Source organism: Triticum aestivum, chromosome 5B (genome assembly GCF_018294505.1).
Source record: "Triticum aestivum cultivar Chinese Spring chromosome 5B, IWGSC CS RefSeq v2.1, whole genome shotgun sequence".
Lineage (NCBI taxonomy): Eukaryota > Viridiplantae > Streptophyta > Magnoliopsida > Poales > Poaceae > Triticum > Triticum aestivum.
The window spans coordinates 690,753,981-690,775,513 of NC_057807.1; the positions used below are offsets into that span (position 1 = coordinate 690,753,981).

Consider the following 21,533-nt stretch of genomic DNA (forward strand, 5'->3'; position numbering starts at 1 on the left):
TTTCTCACAAGTCTTAGATGAGTTTGTTAGGTGGTAACATAAAAAAATTAGATTAATGAAACATGTTTTTGCGTTATGACTGAATCACAGTTAGGATTAAGAAACAAAGACAATAATTTTTTTGAAGGAATATACTACATGCAGGGGGACTGAAACGAAAGACTAACCCAAAAACATGTAACAATAGATTAAAAAGGCTAAAAAGTTACTACGGAAAGGATGTATCTGCAATAACAAAGAAGAGAAAGCGTGCGGATCTAAATTTAAAAAGGCAGTATTGAGGGCCTCTCTGATAGAGAAGGGAAACTAAAGGGCCTTTCTATAAGAATAGTAGCACATGCAAGTGCAAGAAAGAAGGTTTCATGGACTTCCTCGAAAAAATTTGGATCATTTCTCGATTTGTGCCTGTCATCCTTGCGTAGGGGCCATGCTAATCTTCTCTGTATCCTTCCAATTTTATCGGATGCCCCGAAGGGACGATGCTAGTTGCCGCGCTCTGCCTTATAAACTAGTCCGACTCTCCCCGGCTGGCCGATGTGGGACTAAACAAATGAGCGTTTGTTTTGCCCACGACGCTATCCAGCAAAACCCAGACGCCATCAGGCGTGCGATGGGCCGCCAGTAATAGGCTGGATCTCTCTTGATGTGGCGCATATTAATGGAAGAGCATAATGGTCACTCGTGTTTTTTCATTATTAGGGAATAACGAATGATGCTTAGACACTTAAAAAAATACTACAGTTTTTGCCGCACATTGGGGGAGGGCACATGCACGTTTAGGAACGAAGGGATCAATAAATCCTTCGGGATGTTTATAGTTTATGGAAGGCGGATGAAGCAAACTTGTACATGAAGGAGATTATGCGATCAGGTTGTTGCCATGCGAACACGTTGCCAAGATAAAAGCTCCAAAAGGTTCATGCTAAGCTAGCTTACTGTGTCTTTGGTTTGACTGGATATATAAAAAGGATATGCAACATGCATAATTTTCTACACAGAGATTGAGATTTCACTTGTTGTGACCTACATAATGTTGACCACTCGTTATTGTACACTAAAGATAGAAAGGTTTGAAGAAGGGATTCTTTCGGGTGATACCATAATCCAATGCTAGTGTTCGAGAGAGTTTTCTCATATGTCTTAGATGAGTTTGTTAGGTGGTAACATAAGCAAATTAGATTAATGAAACATGTTTTTGCGTTATGACTGAATCACAGTTAAGAGTAAGCAACAAAGTCAATAATTTTTTTAATGAATATACTACATGTAGGAGGACTGAAACGAAAGACTAACCCAAAAACATGTAACAATAGATTAAAAAGGCTAAAAAGTTACTACAGAAAGGATGTATCTGCAATAACAAAGAAGAGAAAGCGTGTGGATCTAAATTTAAAAAGGCAGTATTGAGGGCCTCTCTGATAGAGAAGGGAAACTAAAGGGCCTTTCTACAAGAATAGTAGCACACGCAAATGCAAGAAAGATGGTTCCACGGACTTTCTCAAAAAAATTTGGACCATTTCTCGATTTGTGCGTGTCATCCTTGCGCAGGCGCCATGCTAATCTTCTCTGTATCGTTCCAATTTTATCGGATGTCCCCGAAGGGACGATGCTAGCTGCCGTGCTCTGCCTTATAAACTAGTCCGACTCTCCCCGGCTGGCCGATGTGGGACTAAACAAATGAGCGTTTGTTTTGCCCACCACGCTATCCAGCAAAACCCAGACGCCATCAGGCGTGCGATGGCCCACCAGTAACAGGCTGGATCTCTCTTGATGTGGCCCATATTAATGGAAGAGCATAATGGGCTCTCGTGTTTTTTCATTACTAGGGAATAATGAATGATGCTTGGACACTAAAAAAAATACTACAGTTTTTGCCGCACATGGGGGGAGGGCACATGCACGTTTAGGAATGAAGGGATCAATAAATCCTTCGGGATATTCACATTTTATGGAAGGCGGATGAAGCAAACTTGTACATGAAGGAGATTATGCGATCAAGTTGTTGCCATGCGTACACGTTGCCAAGATCATAGCTCCAAAAGGTTCATGTTAAGCTAGCTTACCGTGTCTTTGGTTTGATTGGATATATAAAAAGGATATGCAACATGCATAATTTTCTACACAGAGATTGAGATTTCACTTGTTGTGACCTACATAATGTTGACAGCTAGTTATTGTACACTAAAAATAGAAATGTTTGAAGAAGGGATTCTTTCGGGTGATACCAGAATCCAATGGTAGTGTTCGAGAGAGTTTTCTCACAAGTCTTAGATGAGTTTGTTAGGTGGTAACGTAAACAAATTAGATTAATGAAACATGTTTTTGTGTTATGACTGAATCACAGTGAGGATTAAGAAACAAAGACAATAATTTTTTTGAAGGAATATACTACATGTAGGGGGACTGAAACGAAAGACTAACCCAAAAACATGTAACAATAGATTAAAAAGGCTAAAAAGTTACTACAGAAAGGATGTATCTGCAATAACAAAGAAGAGAAAGCGTGTGGATCTAAATTTAAAAAGGCAGTTTTAAGGGCCTCTCTGATAGAGATGGGAAACTAAAGGGCCTTTCTATAAGAATAGCAGCACACGCAAGTGCAAGAAAGAAGGTTCCACAGACGTCCGTGAAAAATCTCAAAAAAAGTTGGACCATTTCTCGATTTGTGCGTCTCATCCTTGCGCAGGGGCCATGCTAATATTCTTTGTATCGTTCCAATTTTATTGGATGTCCCCGAAGGGACGATGCTAGCTACCGCGCTCTGCCTTATAAACTAGTCCGACTCTCCCCGGCTGGCCGATGTGGGACTAAACAAATGAGCATTTGTTTTGCCCATGATGCTATCCAGCAAAACCCAGACTCCATCAGGCGTGCGATGGGCCGCCAGTAATAGGCTGGATCTCTCTTGATGTGGCCCATATTAATGGAAGAGCATAATGGGCTCTCGTGATTTTTCATTACTAGGGTATAACAAATGATGCTTGGACACTAAAAAAATACTACAGTTTTTGCCGCACATGGGGGAAGGGCACATGCACGTTTAGGAACGAAGGGATCAATAAATCATTCGGGATGTTCACAGTTTATGGAAGGCGGATGAAGCAAACTTGTACATGAAGAAGATTATGCGATCAAGTTGTTGCCATGCGTACACGTTGCCAAGATAAAAGCTCCAAAAGGTTCATGCTAAGCAAGCTTATCGTGTCTTTGGTGTGACTGGATATATAAAAAGGATATGCAACATGCATAATTTTCTACACAGAGATTGAGATTTCACTTGTTGTGACCTACATAATGTTGACCGCTTGTTATTGTACACTAAAGATAGAAAGGTTTGAAGATGGGATTCTTTCGGGTGATACCAGAATCCAATGCTATTGTTCGAGAGAGTTTTCTCACAAGTCTTAGATGAGTTTGTTAGGTTGTAACATAAGCAAATTAGATTAATGAAACATGTTTTTGCGTTATGACTGAATCATAGTTAAGATTAAGGAACAAAGACAATAATTTGTTTGAATGAATATACTACATGTAGGAGGACTGAAACGAAAGACTAACCGAAAACATGTAACAATAGATTAAAAAGGCTAAAAAGTTACTACAGAAAGGATGTATCTGCAATAACAAAGAAGAGAAAGCGTGTGGATCTAAATTTAAAAAGGCAGTATTGAGGGCCTCTCTGATAGAGAAGGGAAACTAAAGAGCCTTTCTATAAGAATAGTAGCACATGCAAGTGCAAGAAAGAAGGTTCCATGGACTTCCTCGAAAAAATTTGGATCATTTCTCGATTTGTGCGTGTCATCCTTGCGCAGGGGCCGTGCTAATCTTCTCTGTATCATTCCAATTTTATCGGATGCCCCGAAGGGACGATGCTAGCTGCCGCGCTCTGCCTTATAAACTAGTCTGACCCTCCCCGGCTGGCCGATGTGGGACTAAACAAATGAGCGTTTGTTTTGCCCACGACGCTATCCAGCAAAACCCAGACGCCATCAGGCGTGCGATGGGCCGCCAGTAACAGGCTGGATCTCTCTTGATGTGGCCCATATTAATGGAAGAGCATAATGGGCTCTCGTGTTTTTCATTACTAGGGAATAACGAATGATGCTTGGACACTAAAAAAATACTACCGTTTTTGCCGCACATGGGGGGAGGGCACATGCACGTTTAGGAACGAAGGGATCAATAAATCATTCGGGATGTTCACAGTTTATGGAAGGCGGATGAAGCAAACTTGTACTTGAAGGAGATTATGCGATCAAGTTGTTGCCATGCGTACACGTTTCCAAGATCATAGCTCCAAAAGGTTCATGTTAAGCTAGCTTACCGTGTCTTTGGTTTGATTGGATATATAAAAAGGATATGCGACATGCATAATTTTCTACACAGAGATTGAGATTTCACTTGTTGTGACCTACAAAATGTTGACAGCTAGTTACTGTACACTAAAGATAGAAAGGTTTGAAGAAGGGATTCTTTCGGGTGATACCAGAATCCAATGCTAGTGTTCGAGAGAGTTTTCTCACAAGTCTTAGATGAGTTTGTTAGGTGGTAACATAAAAAAATTAGATTAATGAAACATGTTTTTGCGTTATGACTGAATCACAGTTAGGATTAAGAAACAAAGACAATAATTTTTTTGAAGGAATATACTACATGCAGGGGGACTGAAACGAAAGACTAACCCAAAAACATGTAACAATAGATTAAAAAGGCTAAAAAGTTACTACAGAAAGGATGTATCTGCAATAACAAAGAAGAGAAAGCGTGCGGATCTAAATTTAAAAAGGCAGTATTGAGGGCCTCTCTGATAGAGAAGGGAAACTAAAGGGCCTTTCTATAAGAATAGTAGCACATGCAAGTGCAAGAAAGAAGGTTTCATGGACTTCCTCGAAAAAATTTGGATCATTTCTCGATTTGTGCCTGTCATCCTTGCGTAGGGGCCATGCTAATCTTCTCTGTATCCTTCCAATTTTATCGGATGCCCCGAAGGGACGATGCTAGCTGCCGCGCTCTGCCTTATAAACTAGTCCGACTCTCCCCGGCTGGCCGATGTGGGACTAAACAAATGAGCGTTTGTTTTGCCCACGACGCTATCCAGCAAAACCCAGACGCCATCAGGCGTGCGATGGGCCGCCAGTAATAGGCTGGATCTCTCTTGATGTGGCCCATATTAATGGAAGAGCATAATGGTCACTCGTGTTTTTTCATTATTAGGGAATAACGAATGATGCTTGGACACTTAAAAAAATACTACAGTTTTTGCCGCACATTGGGGGAGGGCACATGCACGTTTAGGAACGAAGGGATCAATAAATCCTTCGGGATGTTTATAGTTTATGGAAGGCGGATGAAGCAAACTTGTACATGAAGGAGATTATGCGATCAGGTTGTTGCCATGCGAACACGTTGCCAAGATAAAAGCTCCAAAAGGTTCATGCTAAGCTAGCTTACTGTGTCTTTGGTTTGACTGGATATATAAAAAGGATATGCAACATGCATAATTTTCTACACAGAGATTGAGATTTCACTTGTTGTGACCTACATAATGTTGACCACTCGTTATTGTACACTAAAGATAGAAAGGTTTGAAGAAGGGATTCTTTCGGGTGATACCAGAATCCAATGCTAGTGTTCGAGAGAGTTTTCTCATATGTCTTAGATGAGTTTGTTAGGTGGTAACATAAGCAAATTAGATTAATGAAACATGTTTTTGCGTTATGACTGAATCACAGTTAAGAGTAAGCAACAAAGTCAATAATTTTTTTAATGAATATACTACATGTAGGAGGACTGAAACGAAAGACTAACCCAAAAACATGTAACAATAGATTAAAAAGGCTAAAAAGTTACTACAGAAAGGATGTATCTGCAATAACAAAGAAGAGAAAGCGTGTGGATCTAAATTTAAAAAGGCAGTATTGAGGGCCTCTCTGATAGAGAAGGGAAACTAAAGGGCCTTTCTACAAGAATAGTAGCACACGCAAATGCAAGAAAGAAGGTTCCACGGACTTCCTCAAAAAAATTTGGACCATTTCTCGATTTGTGCGTGTCATCCTTGCGCAGGCGCCATGCTAATCTTCTCTGTATCGTTCCAATTTTATCGGATGTCCCCGAAGGGACGATGCTAGCTGCCGTGCTCTGCCTTATAAACTAGTCCGACTCTCCCCGGCTGGCCGATGTGGGACTAAACAAATGAGCGTTTGTTTTGCCCACCACGCTATCCAGCAAAACCCAGACGCCATCAGGCGTGCGATGGCCCACCAGTAACAGGCTGGATCTCTCTTGATGTGGCCCATATTAATGGAAGAGCATAATGGGCTCTCGTGTTTTTTCATTACTAGGGAATAATGAATGATGCTTGGACACTAAAAAAATACTACAGTTTTTGCCGCACATGGGGGGAGGGCACATGCACGTTTAGGAACGAAGGGATCAATAAATCCTTCGGGATATTCACATTTTATGGAAGGCGGATGAAGCAAACTTGTACATGAAGGAGATTATGCGATCAAGTTGTTGCCATGCGTACACGTTGCCAAGATCATAGCTCCAAAAGGTTCATGTTAAGCTAGCTTACCGTGTCTTTGGTTTGATTGGATATATAAAAAGGATATGCAACATGCATAATTTTCTACACAGAGATTGAGATTTCACTTGTTGTGACCTACATAATGTTGACAGCTAGTTATTGTACACTAAAAATAGAAATGTTTGAAGAAGGGATTCTTTCGGGTGATACCAGAATCCAATGGTAGTGTTCGAGAGAGTTTTCTCACAAGTCTTAGATGAGTTTGTTAGGTGGTAACATAAACAAATTAGATTAATGAAACATGTTTTTGTGTTATGACTGAATCACAGTGAGGATTAAGAAACAAAGACAATAATTTTTTTGAAGGAATATACTACATGTAGGGGGACTGAAACAAAAGACTAACCCAAAAACATGTAACAATAGATTAAAAAGGCTAAAAAGTTACTACAGAAAGGATGTATCTGCAATAACAAAAAAGAGAAAGCCTGTGGATCTAAATTTAAAAAGGCAGTATTAAGGGCCTCTCTGATAGAGATGGGAAACTAAAGGGCCTTTCTATAAGAATAGCAGCACACGCAAGTGCAAGAAAGAAGGTTCCACAGACGTCCGTGAAAAATCTCAAAAAAAGTTGGACCATTTCTCGATTTGTGCGTCTCATCCTTGCGCAGGGGCCATGCTAATATTCTTTGTATCGTTCCAATTTTATTGGATGTCCCCGAAGGGACGATGCTAGCTACCGCGCTCTGCCTTATAAACTAGTCCGACTTTCCCCGGCTGGCCGATGTGGGACTAAACAAATGAGCATTTGTTTTGCCCATGATGCTATCCAGCAAAACCCAGACTCCATCAGGCGTGCGATGGGCCGCCAGTAATAGGCTGGATCTCTCTTGATGTGGCCCATATTAATGGAAGAGCATAATGGGCTCTCGTGATTTTTCATTACTAGGGTATAACAAATGATGCTTGGACACTAAAAAAATACTACAGTTTTTGCCGCACATGGGGGAAGGGCACATGCACGTTTAGGAACGAAGGGATCAATAAATCATTCGGGATGTTCACAGTTTATGGAAGGCGGATGAAGCAAACTTGTACATGAAGAAGATTATGCGATCAAGTTGTTGCCATGCGTACACGTTGCCAAGATAAAAGCTCCAAAAGGTTCATGCTAAGCAAGCTTATCGTGTCTTTGGTGTGACTGGATATATAAAAAGGATATGCAACATGCATAATTTTCTACACAGAGATTCAGATTTCACTTGTTGTGACCTACATAATGTTGACCGCTTGTTATTGTACACTAAAGATAGAAAGGTTTGAAGATGGGATTCTTTCGGGTGATACCAGAATCCAATGCTAGTGTTCGAGAGAGTTTTCTCACAAGTCTTAGATGAGTTTGTTAGGTTGTAACATAAGCAAATTAGATTAATGAAACATGTTTTTGCGTTATGACTGAATCATAGTTAAGATTAAGGAACAAAGACAATAATTTTTTTGAATGAATATACTACATGTAGGAGGACTGAAACGAAAGACTAACCGAAAACATGTAACAATAGATTAAAAAGGCTAAAAAGTTACTACAGAAAGGATGTATCTGCAATAACAAAGAAGAGAAAGCGTGTGGATCTAAATTTAAAAAGGCAGTATTGAGGGCCTCTCTGATAGAGAAGGGAAACTAAAGGGCCTTTCTATAAGAATAGTAGCACATGCAAGTGCAAGAAAGAAGGTTCCATGGACTTCCTCGAAAAAATTTGGATCATTTCTCGATTTGTGCGTGTCATCCTTGCGCAGGGGCCATGCTAATCTTCTCTGTATCATTCCAATTTTATCGGATGCCCCGAAGGGACGATGCTAGCTGCCGCGCTCTGCCTTATAAACTAGTCTGACTCTCCCCGGCTGGCCGATGTGGGACTAAACAAATGAGCGTTTGTTTTGCCCACGACGCTATCCAGCAAAACCCAGACGCCATCAGGCGTGCGATGGGCCGCCAGTAACAGGCTGGATCTCTCTTGATGTGGCCCATATTAATGGAAGAGCATAATGGTCTCTCGTGTTTTTTCATTATTAGGGAATAACGAATGATGCTTGGACACTTAAAAAAATACTACAGTTTTTGCCGCACATGGGGGGAGGGCACATGCACGTTTAGGAACGAAGGGATCAATAAATCCTTCGGAATGTTCACAGTTTATGGAAGGCGGATGAAGCAAACTTGTACATGAAGGAGATTATGAGATCAAGTTGTTGCCATGCGTACACGTTGCCAAGATCATAGCTCCAAACGGTTCATGTTAAGCTAGCTTACCGTGTCTTTGGTTTGATTGGATATATAAAAAGGATATGCAACATGCATAATTTTTTACACAGAGATTGAGATTTCACTTGTTGTGACCTACATAATGTTGACAACTAGTTATTGTACACTAAAGATAGAAATGTTTGAAGAAGGGATTCTTTCGGGTGATACCAGAATCCAATGCTAGTGTTCGAGAGAGTTTTCTCACAAGTCTTAGATGAGTTTGTTAGGTGGTAACATAAACAAATTAGATTAATGAAACATGTTTTTGCGTTATGACTGAATCACAGTTAGGATTAAGAAACAAAGACAATTTTTTTTTGAAGGAATATACTATATGTAGGGGGACTGAAATGAAAGACTAACCCAAAAACATGTAACAATAGATTAAAAAGGCTAAAAAGTTACTACAGAAAGGATGTACCTGTAATAACAAAGAAGAGGAAGCGTGTGGATCTAAATTTAAAAAGGCAGTATTGAGCGCCTCTCTGATAGAGAAGGGAAACTAAAGGGCCTTTCTATAAGAATAGCAGCACACGCAAGTGCAAGAAAGAAGGTTCCACGGACTTCCGTGAAAAATCTCAAAAGAAATTTGGACCATTTCTCGATTTGTGCATGCCATCCTTGCGCAGGGGCCATGCTAATCTTCTCTGTATCGTTCCAATTTTATCGGATGTCCCCGAAGGGACGATGCTAGATGCCGCGCTCTGCCTTACAAACTAGTCCGACTCTCCCCGGCTGGCCGATGTGGGACTAAACAAATGAGCATTTGTTTTGCCCATGATGCTATCCAGCAAAACCCAGACACCATCAGGCGTGCGATGGGCCGCCAGTAACAGGCTAGATCTCTCTTGATGTGGCCCATATTAATGGAAGAGCATAATGGGCTCGTGTTTTTTCATTACTAGGGAATAACGAATGATGCTTGGACACTAAACAAAATACTACAGTTTTTGCCGCACATGGGGGGAGGGCACATGCACGTTTAGGAACGAAGGGATCAATAAATCGTTCGGGATGTTCACAGTTTATGGAAGGCGGATGAAGCAAACTTGTACATGAAGGAGATTATGCGGTCAAGTTGTTGCCATGCGTACACGTTGCCAAGATAAAAGCTCCAAAAGGTTCATGCTAAGCTAGCTTATCGTGTCTTTGGTTTGACTGGTTATATAAAAAGGATATGCAACATGCATAATTTTCTACACAGAGATTGAGATTTCACTTGTTGTGACCTACATAATGTTGACCGCTCGTTATTGTACACTAAAGATAGAAAGGTTTGAAGATGGGATTCTTTCGGGTGATACCAGAATCCAATGCTAGTGTTCGAGAGAGTTTTCTCACAAGTCTTAGATGAGTTTGTTAGGTGGTAACATAAGATAATTAGATTCATGTAACATGTTTTTTCGTTATGACTGAATCACAGTTAAGATTAAGGAACAAAGACAACAATTTTTTTGAATGAATATACTACATGTAGGGGGACTGAAACGAAAGACTAACCCAAAAATATGTAACAATAGATTAAAAGGCTAAGAAGTTACTACAGAAAGGATGTATATGCAATAACAAAGAAGAGAAAGCGTGTGGATCTAAATTTAAAAAGGCAGTATTGAGGGCCTCTCTGATAGAGAAGGGAAACTAAAGGGCCTTTCTATAAGAATAGCAGCACACGCAAGTGAAAGAAAGAAGGTTCCACGGACTTCCGTGAAAAATATCAAAAAATTGGACCATTTCTCGATTTGTGCATGTCATCCTTACGCAGGGGCCATGCTAATCTTCTGTGTATCATTCCAATTTTATCGGATGTCCCCGAAGGAACGATGCTAGCTGCCGCACTCTGCCTTATAAACCAGTCCGACTCTCCCCGGCTGGCCGATTTGGGACTAAACAAATGAGCGTTTGTTTTGCCCACGACGCTATCCAGCAAAACCCAGACGCCATCAGGCGTGCGATGGGCCGCCAGTAATAGGCTGGATCTCTCTTGATGTGGCCCATATTAATGGAAGAGCTTAATGGGCTCTCGTGTTTTTTCATTACTAGTGAATAACGAATGATGCTTGGACACTAAAAAAATACTACAGTTTTTGCCGCACATGGGGGGAGGGCACATGCACGTTTAGGAACGAAGGGATCAATAAATCCGTCGGGATGTTCACAGTTTTTGGAAGGCGGATGAAGCAAACTTGTACATGAAGGAGATTATGCGATCAAGTTGTTGCCATGCGAACATGTTGCCAAGATAAAAGCTCCAAAAGGTTCATGCTAAGCTAGCTTACCATGTCTTTGGTTTGACTGGATATATAAAAAGGATATGCAACATGCATAATTTTCTACACAGATATTGAGATTTCACTTGTTGTGACCTACATAATGTTGACAGCTCGTTATTGTACACTAAAGATAGAAAGGTTTGAAGAAGGGATTCCTTCGGGTGATACCAAAATCCAATGCTAGTGTTCGAGAGAGTTTTCTCACATGTCTTAGATGAGTTTGTTAGGTGGTAACATAAGCAAATTAGATTAATGAAACATGTTTTTGCGTTATGACTGAATCACAGTTAAGATTAAGCTACAAAGTAAATATTTTTTTTGAATTAATATACTACATGTAGGAGGACTGAAACGAAAGACTAACCCAAAAACATGTAACAATAGATTAAAAAGGCTAAAAAGTTACTACAGAAAGGATGTATCTGCAATGACAAAGAAGAGAAAGCGTGCGGATCTAAATTTAAAAAGGCAGTATTGAGGGCCTCTCTGATAGAGTAGGGAAACTAGAGGGCCTTTCTATAAGAATAGCAGCAGGCGCAAGTGCAAGAAAGAAGGTTCCACAGACTTCCGTGAAAAATCTCAAAAAAAATTGGACCATTTCTTGATTTGTGCGTGTCATCCTTGTGCAGGGGCCATGCTAATCTTCTCTGTATCGTTCCAATTTTATCGGATGTCCCCGAAGGGACGATGCTAGCTGCCGCGCTCTGCCTTATAAACTAGTCCGACTCTCCCCGGCTGGCCAATGTGGGACTAAACAAATGAGCATTTGTTTTGCCCACGATGCTATCCAGCAAAACCCAGACGCCATCAGGCGTGCGATGGGCCGCCAGTAACAGGCTGGATCTCTCTTGATGTGGTCCATATTAATGGAAGAGCATAATGGGCTCTCGTGTTTTTTCATTACTAGGGAATAACGAATGATGCTTGGACACTAAAAAAATACTACAGTTTTTGCCGCACATGGGGGGAGGGCACATGCACGTTTAGGAACGAAGGGATCAATAAATCCTTCGGGATGTTCACAGTTTATGGAAGGCGGATGAAGCAAACTTGTACGTGAAGGAGATTATGCGATCAAGTTGTTGCCATGCGTACACGTTTCCAAGATCATAGCTCCAAACGGTTCATGTTAAGCTAGCTTACCGTGTCTTTGGTTTGATTGGATATATAAAAAGGATATGCAACATGCATATTTTTCTACAAAGAGATTGAGATTTCACTTGTTGTGACCTACAAAATGTTGACAGCTAGTTACTGTACACTAAAGATAGAAAGGTTTGAAGAAGGGATTCTTTCGGGTGATACCAGAATCCAATGCTAGTGTCCAAGAGAGTTTTCTCACAAGTCTTAGATGAGTTTGTTAGGTGGTAACATAAAAAAAATAGATTAATGTAACATGTTTTTGCGTTATGACTGAAAAACAGTTAGGATTAAGAAACAAAGACAATTTTTTTTTGAAGGAATATACTACATGCAGGGGGACTGAAACGAAAGACTAACCCAAAAACATGTAACAATAGATTAAAAAGACTAAAAAGTTACTACAGAAAGGATGTATCTGCAATAACAAACAAGAGAAAGCGTGCGGATCTAAATTTAAAAAGGCAGTATTGAGGGCCTCTCTGATAGAGAAGGAAACTAAAGGGCCTTTCTATAAGAATAGCAGCACACGCAAGTGCAAGAAAGAAGGTTCCACGGACTTCCGTGAAAAATCTAAAAAAAAATTGGACCATTTCTCGATTTGTGCGTGTCATCCTTGCGCAGGGGCCATGCTAATCTTCTCTGTATCGTTCCAATTTTATCGGATGTCCCCGAAGGGACGATGCTAGCTGTCGCGCTCTGCCTTATAAACTAGTCCGACTCTCACCGACTGGCCGTTGTGGGACTAAACAAATGAGCATTTGTTTTGCCCACGATGCTATCCAGCAAAACCCAGACGCCATCACGCGTGCGATGGGCCGCCAGTAACAGGCTGGATCTCTCTTGATGTGGCCCATATTAATGGAAGAGCATAATAGGCTCGTGTTTTTTCATTACTAGGGTATAACGAATGATGCTTGGATACTAAAAAAATACTACAGTTTTTGCCGCACATGGGGGGAGGGCACATGCACTTTTAGGAACGAAGGGATCAATAAATCGTTCGGGATGTTCACAGCTTATGGAAGGCGGATGAAGCAAACTTGTACATAAAGGAGATTATGCGATCAAGTTGTTGCCATGCGTACACGTTGCCAAGATAAAAGCTCCAAAAGGTTCATGCTAAGCTAGCTTATCGTGTCTTTGGTTTGACTGGATATATAAAAAGGATATGCAACATGCATAATTTTCTACACAGAGATTGAGATTTCACTTGTTGTGACCTCCATAATGTTGACCGCTCGTTATTGTACACTAAAGATAGAAACGTTTGAAGATGAGATTCTTTCGGGTCATACCAGAATCCAATGCTAGTGTTCGAGAGAGTTTTCTCACAAGTCTTAGATGAGTTTCTTAGGTGGTAACATAAGCAAATTAGATTAATGAAACATGTTTTTTTGTTATGACTGAATCACAGTTAAGATTAAGGAACAAAGACAATATTTTTTTTGAATGAATATACTACATGTAGGAGGACTGAAACGAAAGACTAACCCAAAAACTTGTAACAATAGATTAAAAGGCTAAAAAGTTACTAAAGAAAGGATGTATATGCAATAACAAAGAAGAGAAAGCGTGTGGATCTAAATTTAGAAAGGCAGTCTTGAGGGCCTCTCTGATAGAGAAGGGAAACTAAAGGGCCTTTCTATAAGAATAGCAGCACAAATAAGTGCAAGAAAGAAGGTTCCACGGACTTCCGTGAAAAATCTCAAAAACATTTTGGACAATTTCTCGATTTGTGCGTGTCATCCTTGCGCAGGGGCCATGCTAATCTTCTCTGTATCGTTCCAATTTTATCGGATGTCCCCGAAGGGACGATGCTAGCTGCCGCGCTCTGCCTTATAAACTAGTCCGACTCTCACCGGCTGGCCGTTGTGGGACTAAACAAATGAGCATTTGTTTTGCCCATGATGCTATCCAGCAAAACCCAGACGCCATCACGCGTGCGATGGGCCGCCAGTAACAGGCTGGATCTCTCTTGATGTGGCCCATATTAATGGAAGAGCATAATGGGCTCTCGTGTTTTTTCATTACTAGGGAATAACGAATGATGCTTGGACACTAAAAAAATACTACAGGTTTTGCCGCACATGGGGGGAGGGCACATGCACGTTTAGGAACGAAGGGATCAATAAATCCTTCGGGATGTTCACAGTTTATGGAAGGCGGATGAAGCAAACTTGTACATGAAGGAGATTATGCGATCAAGTTGTTGCCATGCGTACACGTTGCCAAGATAAAAGCTCCAAAATGTTCATGCTAAGCTAGCTTACAGTGTCTTTGGTTTGACTGGATATATAAAAAGGATATGCAACATGCATAATTTTCTACACAGATATTGAGATTTCACTTGTTGTGACCTACATAATGTTGACTGCTCGTTATTTTACACTAAAGATAGAAAGGTTTGAAGAAGGGATTCTTTCGGGTGATACCAGAATCCAATGCTAGTGTTCGAGAGAGTTTTCTCACAAGTCTTAGTTGAGTTTGTTAGGTGGTAACATAAGCAAATTAGATTAATGAAACATGTTTTTGCGTTATGACTGAATCACAGTTAAGATTAAGGAACAAAGACAATATTTTTTTGAATGAATATACTACATGTAGGAGGACTGAAACAAAAGAGTAACCCAAAAACATGTAACAATAGATTAAAAAGGCTAAACATTTACTACAGAAAGGATGTATCTGCAATAACAAAGAAGAGAAAGCGTGTGGATCTAAATTTAAAAAGGCAGTATTGAGGGCCTCTCTGATAGAGAAGGGAAACTAAAGGGCCTTTCTATAAGAATAGCAGCACACGCAAGTGCAAGAAAGAAGGTTCCACAGACTTCCGTGAAAAATCTCAAAGAAATTTGGACCATTTCTCGATTTGTGCGTGTCATCCTTGCGCAGGGGCCATGCTAATCTTCTCTGTATCATTCCAAATTTATCGGATGTCCCCGAAGGGACGATGCTAGCTGCCGCGCTCTACCTTATAAACTAGTCCGGCTCTCCCCGGCTGGCCGATGTGAGAGTAAACAAATGAGCGTTTGTGTTGCCCACGACGCTATCCAGCAAAACCCAGATGCCATCAGGCGTGTGATTGGCCGCCAGTTACAGGCTGGATCTCTCTCGATGTGGCCCATATTAATGGAAGAGCATAATGGGCTCTCGTGTTTTTTCATTACTAGGGAATAACGAATGATGCTTGGATACTAAAAAAATACTACAGTTTGTGCCGCACATTGGGGGAGGGCACATGCACATTCAGGAACGAAGGGATCAATAAATCCTTCGGGATGTTCACAGTTTATCGAAGGCGGATGAAGCAAACTTGTACATGAAGGAGATTATGCGATCAAGTTGTTGCCATGCGTACACGTTGCCAAGATCATAGCTTCAAAAGGTTCATGTTAAGCTAGCTTACCGTGTCTTTGGTTTGATTGGATATATAAAAAGGATATGCAACATGCATAATTTTCTACACAGAGATTGAGATTTCACTTGTTGTGACCTACATAATGTTGACAGCTAGTTATTGTACACTAAAGATAGAAAGGTTTGAAGAAGGGATTCTTTCGGGTGATACCAGAATCCAATGCTAGTGTTCGAGAGAGTTTTCTCACAAGTCTTAGATGAGTTTGTTAGACGGTAACATAAACAAATTAGATTAATGAAACATGTTTTTGCGTTATGACTGAATCACAATTAAGATTAAGAAACAAAGACAATAATCTTTTTGAAGGAATATACTACATGTAGAGGGACTGAAATGAAAGACTAACCCAAAAACATGTAACAATAGATTAAAAAGGCTAAAAAGTTACTACAGAAATGATGTATCTTCAATAACAAAGAAGAGTAAGCGTGTGGATCTAAATTTTAAAAGGCAATATTGAGGGCCTCTCTGATAGAGAAGGGAAACTAAAGGGCCTTTCTATAAGAATAGCAGCACACGCAAAGTTCAAGAAAGAAGGCTCCACGGACTTGCGTGAAAAATCTCAAAACAAGTTGGACCATTGATTTGTGCGTGTCATCCTTGCGCAGGGGCCATGCTAATCTTCTCTGTATCGTTCCAATAATACCGGATGTCCCCGAAGGGATGATGCTTGCTGCCATGCTCTGCCTTATAAACCAGTCTCACTCTCCCCGGCTGGCCGATATGGGACTAAATAAATGTGCGTTTGATTTGCCCGCGGTGCCATCCAGCAAAACCCAGACGCCATCAGGCGTGCGATGGGCCGCCAGTAACAGGCTGGATCTCTCTTGATGTGACCCACATTAATGGAAGAGCATAATGGGATCTCGTGTTTTTTTATTACTAGGGAATAACGAATGATGCTTGGACACTAAAAAATACTACAGTGTTAGCCGCACGTGGGGGGAGGGCACATGCACGTTTAGGAAAGAAGGGATCAATAGGGTTGTTCACCGTTTATGGATGGTGGATGAAGCAAACTTGTGCGTGAAGGAGATTATGCGATCAAGTTGTTGCCATGCATACATGTTGCCAAGATCATAGCTCCAAAAGGTTCATGCTATGCTAGCTTACCGTGTCTTTGATTAGATGGGATATATAAAAAGGATATGCAACATGCATAATTTTTTACACAGAGATTGAGATTTCACTTGTTGTGACCTACATAATGTTGAACGCTGGTTATTGTACACTAAAGATAGAAAGGTTTAAAGAAGGGATTCTTTCGGGTGATACCAGAATCCAATGCTAGTGTTCGAGAGTTTTCTCACAAGTCTTAGATGAGTTTGTTAGGTCGTAACATAAGCAAATTAGATTAATGAACCATCTTTTTGCGTTATGACTGAATCACACATAAGATTAAGGAACAATGACAGTATTTTTTTTGAAGGAATATACTACATGTAGGAGGACTAAAATGAAAGACTAACCCAAAAACATGTAACAATAGATTAAAAAGGCTAAAAAGTTACTACAGAATGGATGTATCTGCAATAACAAAGAAGAGAAAGCTTGTGGATCTAAATTTAAAAAGGCAGTAGTGAAGGCCTCTCTTATATAGAAGGGAAACTAAAGGGACTTTCTATAAGAATAGCAGCACACGCAAGTGCAAGAAAGAAGGCTCCACGGACTTGCGTGAAAAACATAAAAAAATTGGACCATTTCTCGATTTGTGCGTGTCATCCTTGCGCAGGGGCCATGCTAATCTTCTCTGTATCATTCCAATTTTATCGGATGTCCCCTAAGGGGCGATGCTAGCTACCGCGCTCTGCCTTATAAACCAGTCCGACTCTCCCCGGCTGGCCGATGTGGGACTAAACAAATGATCGTTTGTTTTGGCCGGTGCTGTCCACCTAAACCCAGACGCCATCAGGCGCACGATGGGCCGCCAGTAACAGGCTGGATTTCTCTTGATGTGGCCCATATTAATGGAAGAGCATAATGGGCTTTCGTGTTTTTTCATTACTAGGGAATAACGAACGATGCTTGGACACTAAAAAAATACTACAGATTTTGCCACACGTGGGGGGGAGGGCACATGCAAGTTTAGGAAGGAAGGGATCAATAGATCCTTTGGGAAGTTCACAGTTTATGAAAGGCGGATGAAGCAAACTTGTACATGAAGGAGATTACGCGATCAAGTTGTTGCCATGCATACACGTTGCCAAGATCATAGCTCAAAAAGGTTCATGCTAAGCTAGCTTACCATGTATTTGGTTTGACTGGATATATAAAAAGAATATGCAACATGCATAATTTTCGAAACAGAGATTGAGATTTCACTTGTTGTGGCCTACATAATGTTAACCGCTAGTTATTGTACACTAAAGATAGAAAAGTTTGAAGAAGGGATTCTTTCGGGTGATACCAGAATCCAGTGCTAGTGTTCGAGAGAGTTTTCTCACAAGTCTTAGATGAGTTTGTTAGGTGGTAACATAAGCAAATTAGATTAATGAAACATGTTTTTGCGTTATGACTGAATCACAGTTAAGATTAAGGAACAAAGACAAATTTTTTTGAAGGAATATATTACATGTAGGGGGACTGAAACGAAAGACTAACCCAAAAACATGTAACAATAGGTTAAAAAGGCTAAAAAGTTACTACAGAAAGGATGTATCTTTAATAACAATGAAGAGAAAGTGTGTGGATCTAAATTTAAAAAGGCAGTATTGAGGGCCTCTCTGATAGAGAAGGGAAACTAAAGGGCCTTTATATAAGAATAGCATCACAAGCAAAGTGCAAGAAAGAAGGCTCCACGGACTTGCGTGAAAAATCTCATAAAAATTGGACCATTTCTCGATTTGTGCGTGTCATCCTTGCGCAGGGGCCATGCTAATCTTCTCTGTATCGTTCCAATTTTATTGGATGTCCCTGAAGGGACGATGCCAGCTGCCGTGCTCTGCCTTATAAACGAGTCTGACTCTCCCTGGCTGGCCGATGTGGGAGGACTGAAACGAAAGACTAACCCAAAAACATGTAACAATAGATTAAAAAGGCTAAAAAGTTACTACAGAAAGGATGTATCTTGAATAACAAAGAAGAGAAAGTGTGTGGATTAAAATTTAAAAAGGCAGTATTGAGGGCCTCTCTGATAGAGAAGGGAAACTAAAGGACCTTTCTATAAGAATAGCAGCACACGCAAAGTGCAAGAAAGAAGGCTCCACGGACTTGCGTGAAAAATCTCGAAAAAATTTGGACCATTTCTCGATTTGTGCATGTCATCCTTGCGCAGGGGCCATGCTAATCTTCTCTGTATCGTTCCAATTTTATCGGATGTCCCCGAAGGGACGATGCTAGCTGCCGCGCTCTGCCTTATAAACCAGTCCGACTCTCCCCGGTTGGCCGATGTGGGACTAAACAAACAAGCGTTTGTTTTTCCCACGACGCTGTCCAGCAAAACCGAGACACTATCAGGCGCGCGATGCGCCTCCAGTGACAGGCTGGATCTCTCTTGATGTGACCCACATTAATGGAAGAGCATAATGGACTCTCGTGTTTTTTCATTACTAGGGAATAACGAACATTGCTTGGACACTAAAAAATACTACAATTTTGCCGCACGTGGGGGGGAGGGCACATGCACATTTAGGAAAGAAGGGATCAATAAATACTTCAGGCTGTTCACAGTTTATGGAAGGTGTATGAAGCAAACTTGTGCATGAAGGAGATTATGCAATCAAGTTGTTGCCATGCGTACACGTTGCCAAGACCATAGCTCCAAAACATTCATGCTAAGCTGGGTTACTTTGTCTTTGGTTTGACTGGATATATAAAAAGGATATGCAACATGCATAATTTTCTACATAGAGATTGAGATGTCACTTGTTGTGACCTACGTAATGTTGACCGCTGGTTATTGTACACTAAGGATAGAAAGGTTCGAAGAAGGGATTCTTTCGGGTGATACAGAATCCAATGCTAGTGTTCGAGAGAGTTTTCTCACTAGTCTTAGATGAGTTTGTTAGGTGGTAACATAAGCAAATTAGATTAATGAAACATGTTTTTGCATTATGACTGAATCACAGTTAAGATTAAGGAACAAAGAAAATAGTTTTTTTGAAGGAATATACTACATGTAGGAGGACTGATACGAAAGACTAACCCAAAAACATGTAACAATAGATTAAAAAGGATAAAAAGTTACTACAGAAAGGATGTATCTTCAATAATAAAGAAGAGAAAGCGTGTGTATCTAAATTTAAAAAGGCGGTATTGGGGGCCTCTCTGATAGAGAAGGGAAACTAAATTGCCTTTCTATAAGAATAGCAGCACACACAAGTACAAGAAAGAAGGCTCGACGTACTTGCATGGAAAATCTCAAAAAACATTGGACCATTTCTTGATTTGTGCGTGTCATCGTTGCGCAGGGGCCATGCTAATCTTCTCTGTATCGTTCCAATTTTATCGGATGTCCAGGAAGGGAGGATGCTAGCTGCCGCGGTCTGCCTTATAAACCAGTCCAACTCTCCCCGGCTGGCCGATGTGGGACTAGACAAACACTCGCGGCGCTATCCAGCAAAACCGATATGCCATCGGGAGCATGATGGGCCGCCAGTAACAGGCTGGATCTCCCTTGATGTGGCCCACATTAATGGAAGAGCATAATGGGCTCTCGTGTTTTTTCATTACTAGGGAATAACGAACGATGCTTGGACACTAAAAAATACTACAATTTTTGCCGCACGTGGGGGGAGGGCACATACATGTTTAGGAAAGAAGGGATGAATAAATCTTTCGGGTTGTTCACAGTTTATGGAAGGTGGATGAAGCAAAGTTGTGAATGAAGGAGATTATGCGATCAAGTTGTTGGCTTGCGTACACGTTGCCAAGATCATAGCTCCAAAAGGTTCATGCTAAGGTAGCTTACCCTGTCTTTGGTTTGACTGGATATATAAAAAGAATATGCAACATGCGTAATTTTCTACACAGAGATTGAGATTTCACTTGTTGTGACCTACATAATGTTAACCGCTGGTTATTGTACACTAAAGATAGAAAGGTTTGAAGAAGGGATTCTTTTGTGTGATACCAGAATCCAATGCTAGTGGTCGAGAGAGTTTTCTCACAAGTCTTAGATGAGTTCGTTAGCTGGTAACATAAGCCAATTATATGAATGAAACATGTTTTTGCGTTATGACAGAATCACAGTTAAGATTAAGGAACAAAGAAAATATTTTTTTGAAGGAATATTCTACATGTAGGAGGACTGAAACGAAAGACTAACCCTAAAACATGTAATAATAGATTAAAAAGGCTAAAAATTTACAACAGAAAGGATGTATCTTCAATAACAAAGAAGAGAAAACATGTGGATCTAAATTTAAAATGACAGTATTGAGGACCTCTCTAATAGAGAAGGGAAACTGAAGGGCCTTTCTATAAGAATAGCAGCACACGCAAGTGCAAGAAAGAAGGCTCCACGGACTTGCGTGGAAAATCTCAAATAAAATTGACCATTTCTCGATTTGTGCGTGTCATCCTTGTGCAAGGGCCATGCTAATCTTCTCTGTGTCGTTCCAATTTTATCTGATGTTGATACGTCCCCAACGTATCTATAATTTTTGATTGTTCCATGCTATTATATTATCTGTTTTGGATGTTTAATGGGCTTTACTATGCACTTTTATATTATTTTTGGGACTAACCTATTAACCGTAGGCCCAGTCCAAATTGTTTTTTTTCCTATTTCAGTGTTTCGCAGAAAAGGAATATCAAATAGAGTCCAAATGGATTGAATCCTTCGGGAGAGTGATTTTTGGAACAAACGTGATCCAAAGGACTTGGAGTGGACGTCAAGAAAGAAGCGAGGAGGCCACGAGGCAGGGA

At 40.6% G+C, this 21,533-nt stretch overlaps 20 non-coding genes across 20 annotated transcripts; all 20 read right to left on the bottom strand.

Moving 5' to 3' along the window:
• Positions 1-376: 376 nt before the first annotated feature.
• Positions 377-478, bottom strand: LOC123118013 (U6 spliceosomal RNA). Its single transcript, XR_006457646.1, has one exon. It is a non-coding gene; the product is annotated as a U6 spliceosomal RNA (small nuclear RNA).
• Positions 479-1,502: 1,024 nt separating this feature from the next.
• Positions 1,503-1,605, bottom strand: LOC123117992 (U6 spliceosomal RNA). The gene has a single exon (XR_006457624.1). It is a non-coding gene; the product is annotated as a U6 spliceosomal RNA (small nuclear RNA).
• A 1,035-nt stretch (positions 1,606-2,640) lies between these two features.
• Positions 2,641-2,743, bottom strand: LOC123118011 (U6 spliceosomal RNA). Its single transcript, XR_006457644.1, has one exon. It is a non-coding gene; the product is annotated as a U6 spliceosomal RNA (small nuclear RNA).
• Positions 2,744-3,766: 1,023 nt separating this feature from the next.
• On the bottom strand, positions 3,767-3,868 carry LOC123118008 (U6 spliceosomal RNA). The gene has a single exon (XR_006457641.1). It is a non-coding gene; the product is annotated as a U6 spliceosomal RNA (small nuclear RNA).
• Positions 3,869-4,891: 1,023 nt separating this feature from the next.
• On the bottom strand, positions 4,892-4,993 carry LOC123118014 (U6 spliceosomal RNA). Its single transcript, XR_006457647.1, has one exon. It is a non-coding gene; the product is annotated as a U6 spliceosomal RNA (small nuclear RNA).
• Positions 4,994-6,017: 1,024 nt separating this feature from the next.
• LOC123117993 (U6 spliceosomal RNA) lies at positions 6,018-6,120 on the bottom strand. Its single transcript, XR_006457625.1, has one exon. It is a non-coding gene; the product is annotated as a U6 spliceosomal RNA (small nuclear RNA).
• Positions 6,121-7,154: 1,034 nt separating this feature from the next.
• LOC123118012 (U6 spliceosomal RNA) lies at positions 7,155-7,257 on the bottom strand. The gene has a single exon (XR_006457645.1). It is a non-coding gene; the product is annotated as a U6 spliceosomal RNA (small nuclear RNA).
• Positions 7,258-8,280: 1,023 nt separating this feature from the next.
• LOC123118007 (U6 spliceosomal RNA) lies at positions 8,281-8,382 on the bottom strand. The gene has a single exon (XR_006457640.1). It is a non-coding gene; the product is annotated as a U6 spliceosomal RNA (small nuclear RNA).
• A 1,035-nt stretch (positions 8,383-9,417) lies between these two features.
• On the bottom strand, positions 9,418-9,520 carry LOC123118004 (U6 spliceosomal RNA). The gene has a single exon (XR_006457637.1). It is a non-coding gene; the product is annotated as a U6 spliceosomal RNA (small nuclear RNA).
• Positions 9,521-10,550: 1,030 nt separating this feature from the next.
• LOC123118009 (U6 spliceosomal RNA) lies at positions 10,551-10,653 on the bottom strand. The gene has a single exon (XR_006457642.1). It is a non-coding gene; the product is annotated as a U6 spliceosomal RNA (small nuclear RNA).
• Positions 10,654-11,687: 1,034 nt separating this feature from the next.
• Positions 11,688-11,790, bottom strand: LOC123117983 (U6 spliceosomal RNA). The gene has a single exon (XR_006457613.1). It is a non-coding gene; the product is annotated as a U6 spliceosomal RNA (small nuclear RNA).
• Positions 11,791-12,822: 1,032 nt separating this feature from the next.
• LOC123117981 (U6 spliceosomal RNA) lies at positions 12,823-12,925 on the bottom strand. The gene has a single exon (XR_006457611.1). It is a non-coding gene; the product is annotated as a U6 spliceosomal RNA (small nuclear RNA).
• Positions 12,926-13,957: 1,032 nt separating this feature from the next.
• Positions 13,958-14,060, bottom strand: LOC123118001 (U6 spliceosomal RNA). The gene has a single exon (XR_006457635.1). It is a non-coding gene; the product is annotated as a U6 spliceosomal RNA (small nuclear RNA).
• Positions 14,061-15,093: 1,033 nt separating this feature from the next.
• LOC123117996 (U6 spliceosomal RNA) lies at positions 15,094-15,196 on the bottom strand. Its single transcript, XR_006457629.1, has one exon. It is a non-coding gene; the product is annotated as a U6 spliceosomal RNA (small nuclear RNA).
• A 1,032-nt stretch (positions 15,197-16,228) lies between these two features.
• LOC123118025 (U6 spliceosomal RNA) lies at positions 16,229-16,330 on the bottom strand. The gene has a single exon (XR_006457656.1). It is a non-coding gene; the product is annotated as a U6 spliceosomal RNA (small nuclear RNA).
• A 1,021-nt stretch (positions 16,331-17,351) lies between these two features.
• Positions 17,352-17,454, bottom strand: LOC123118006 (U6 spliceosomal RNA). The gene has a single exon (XR_006457639.1). It is a non-coding gene; the product is annotated as a U6 spliceosomal RNA (small nuclear RNA).
• A 1,031-nt stretch (positions 17,455-18,485) lies between these two features.
• LOC123117994 (U6 spliceosomal RNA) lies at positions 18,486-18,588 on the bottom strand. The gene has a single exon (XR_006457626.1). It is a non-coding gene; the product is annotated as a U6 spliceosomal RNA (small nuclear RNA).
• A 305-nt stretch (positions 18,589-18,893) lies between these two features.
• On the bottom strand, positions 18,894-18,996 carry LOC123117984 (U6 spliceosomal RNA). Its single transcript, XR_006457614.1, has one exon. It is a non-coding gene; the product is annotated as a U6 spliceosomal RNA (small nuclear RNA).
• A 1,032-nt stretch (positions 18,997-20,028) lies between these two features.
• On the bottom strand, positions 20,029-20,134 carry LOC123118024 (U6 spliceosomal RNA). Its single transcript, XR_006457655.1, has one exon. It is a non-coding gene; the product is annotated as a U6 spliceosomal RNA (small nuclear RNA).
• A 1,015-nt stretch (positions 20,135-21,149) lies between these two features.
• On the bottom strand, positions 21,150-21,255 carry LOC123118019 (U6 spliceosomal RNA). The gene has a single exon (XR_006457650.1). It is a non-coding gene; the product is annotated as a U6 spliceosomal RNA (small nuclear RNA).
• Between the last annotated feature and the right edge of the window lie 278 nt (positions 21,256-21,533).